The sequence below is a fragment of the Gopherus evgoodei genome, unplaced genomic scaffold (genome assembly GCF_007399415.2).
Source record: "Gopherus evgoodei ecotype Sinaloan lineage unplaced genomic scaffold, rGopEvg1_v1.p scaffold_50_arrow_ctg1, whole genome shotgun sequence".
In the NCBI taxonomy this organism is placed as follows: domain Eukaryota; kingdom Metazoa; phylum Chordata; order Testudines; family Testudinidae; genus Gopherus; species Gopherus evgoodei.
Window position 1 is genome coordinate 1,293,345 of NW_022060071.1, and position 3,472 is coordinate 1,296,816.

Here is a 3,472-nt window from a genome sequence, read left to right on the forward strand (position 1 = left end):
AACTAGTGCCTCCTTATATGTCAAAATCAAGTCTAGAACAAGCTCTCTCCAAGTAGTTTTCTCCGGCATCTGGAACAAAAAATTCTCTCCAATACATTCCAAGAACTTACTGGATAATCTATGTGCTGGTGTAGACAACATGAGATGAATTCTTCCATCGACCTAGCTACCACCTCTCTGGGATTACCTGTGCTGAGGGGATAATCCTTCCATCTGTGTAAGTAGTGTCTATATTGAAGCATTATGGCAGCACGATGGTTGCATTTTAAGTGTAAACAACCCTTCAAGGAGATCTTCCAGAAAACAACATCCAGTCTGGATCTGCCAACACGGGGAATTGGAGAATCCAACACTTCCCTTCTCAGGGCGTCCCAATGGTTAATCGCCATTAGTGTTAAATATTTGGTCCTAATTTCAAGCTGGAATTTACCTGGCTTCAGCTTCCAGCCCTTTGGTCTCGCTCAGCCTTTATCTGGTGATTACAGAGCCTGTTATTACCCATGATTTTCTCCCCATGAAAGTCTCTGCTTGATAATCTTTTTGATAAGTTAAGAGATCTATACCTTCAAGTCTAACAATCCATCATTTTCTCTATCCTCCATCATTTCTGTGGCTCTTTTCTGCACCGTCTCCAAGTTTTCAACATCTTTTTTCAAATGTGGGCCCCAGAACTGAATGCAGTTTATTCTCCCAATCCCATGTGCAGAGGTTAAACCCTTTCCCTGCACCAACTCACCAACTCACTATTTTCCACTATTAAATCAAAGGCCTCTGAGAAATCAAGGTTCGTTCAATCAGGGCTGTTTGCTTGATCCACCAAATGTGTACCCTTGATCAACCAATGTGCACTCTCATAAAAGGATGAAAACAGGTTTCTTCAACAAGATCTGTTCTGCATAAACCCTGTTAGCGACTGGCATTATTTACAGTTCTAGACTTCTTTTACCTAATCTTATACCCATTTTTCTATTGTTTCTTAACCTTGTCAATCTTTTTACATAAAAAAACCCTATCCTTTCATATTTCAATATTTCACATTTAACACAGGAATTGACATAAACCCTTTTGAGGATTTCTCTTGTTCTCAGTATATTTAACAAACTCCTTTTTGTGATCCATAGCCCTGCAAACATGGAGTTTTCCCTGATGTCTTAACGTTCCTTATCAATTTTCCTAACTTCTGATTTCTATTGCTGGCCAGCTATTTTCCTTTTTCCCTCTTTCTTACATATTGCTTCCCTCCCTCTAATTGTTGCCTTCACTTTACCGAAAGTTGTTCACTTTGTTGACTCTGGAATTGTGATTTTTCTCATATTTAATGAAATGTTATCAAAGAATTACCAATATTCATTCATATTTTTCTGTCTAAATTTTTCCTCCCAATCAGTTTTGCTGACAATTTTCCTCATCTTTAGGGAATTAGTCCTCTTGGAGCACTAAGTGTCTATCGACAGTACTGGTTGGGAACTGTCCATTTCAATATAAATCAGTTTCCTTTTCTATTTTCCTCTCCTGTACCATATGTTCTCTTCTTTGTCCCTTGTATCAACTAAAGTGTCCCAGACTTTTCTATCCTTAATAGAGATTGGGTGACCAAAACTGAGCACATTCCCAAACATCTTATGCTTCATCCCATATCTTGGGGATCTGAACATTATTTTGTCTTGTCCACTGCTGTGAATGAGCAGGTGTTTCTCGGGAGCTGCTATCACTGGGGCCCAGATCTTTCCCCTGAGGGATGTTTTAGCTGGGATGTTTCTCCCAGCGCATGTCTTCCTAAAAGGTTGTTTTTCCCCCCTCTCTGATTTTCCTGGTTGAATGGGGAACTCCCTTCAGTATGGATTCCCTGTCCAGGCTCTCCTTGCATTAAGAAGCAATGATGGATAACCACTATTCACACTTGTGTTTCCTGCTCGTGCCTCTGAAGGTTCCCCCACCACAAAGTGTAGGAATTATTAATGCAGGGAGCACAGTACAAATATGGAATTGTATTTAGTAGGGTCATTGTTCACAGTTATTCTCTCTGAATAATGAAAATGTCATTTTTCAGTGTGTGAAGAGCGATCAGTCTGCTTCTCCCATGAGAACAGCCTCCACTACTGCATGCAGTGTCTCATATTCACTTTGTCTCTCCATGCAGGCATTTCTACTGTGACCATCTACTGGGAACGCACAGAAAGTCAGGGGAATGTATGGCAAATGCAGGAGACACCCTTATGCCTCAAAGTTGGACACAATCTCCCCTACGCCATGTCAGAATCTAACAAAACCGACTTCACCAACCCCTCCACCTTCATCCTACTTGGCATTCCTGGCCTAGAGGCAGCCCATGTCTGGATCTCCATTCCCTTCTGTGCTATGTACGCCATAGCCGTGTTGGGGAACTTCACCATCCTGTTCATTGTGAAGAGGGAGCCGAGCCTCCATGGGCCCATGTACTATTTCCTCTGCATGCTGGCTGTCATCGACCTGGTCATGTCCGCATTCACCCTACCAAGAATGCTGAGCATCTTCTGGTTCAATTCCAGGGAGATCAGTTTCAGTGCCTGCCTCACCCAGATGTATTTTGTTCACTCCCTATCAGGGATGGAGTCTGGAGTCCTCGTGGCCATGGCCTTTGATCGCTACATGGCCATCTGCCATCCTCTGGGATATTCCACGACCCTGACAAACTCTGTTGTGGCCAAGATAGGCCTGGCCGTGGTAATGCGCAGTGGCATACTCGCATTGCCCTATCCCTTCCTGGTCAGGCGGTGGCCATATTGCAGAACCAACGTCATCCCACACTTTTATTGTCAGCATATAGCAGTGGTGAAACAGGCCTGTGCTGACATCCGCATTAGTACTTACTATGGCCTGTTTGAACTTCTCTTTATGATCGGAATGGATGGATGTTTTATTGCCATGTCCTATATTCAGATCCTCCGGGCCATCTTCCGCCTCCCCACAAAGGATACCTGGCTCAAAACTTTTGGGACCTGCATCTCTCATCTTTGTGCCATCTCAGCTTTGTACGCCACAGATTTATTCTCCTCCCTCATGTTACAATTTGGCCACAATGTGCCACTGCATTTCCTCGTTCTCATTAGTGGTGTGTACCACATTGTGCCTCCTGTGCTACACCCCATCATTTACGGTCTGAGGACCGAACAGATCTGGGGCAGGCTGCTCCAGCTCTTTACTCATAAAGAGACCTAAATGTTTTCTCCCTGTGCTCTGGCTCTCAGATTGAGCTCTGTGCAGAGCTGGCTGGTCCATGATGCTGGGTCCTCTTCCCTGAATCACTTCCTGGACAGACAGAAAAACATTAAACCCTGTCCTGTCCTTACTGTGCTATGTCAATGTGATGAACTGGGGAATCAATCTATGTACAATACACTGGTTGGCCACATTTCTAATTGCTGGTAGCTGGATCCCTGAAATTGATTTCTTGCCTCAGCTCTTCTGTCAATTCTGAACCCTGCTGCGTGTC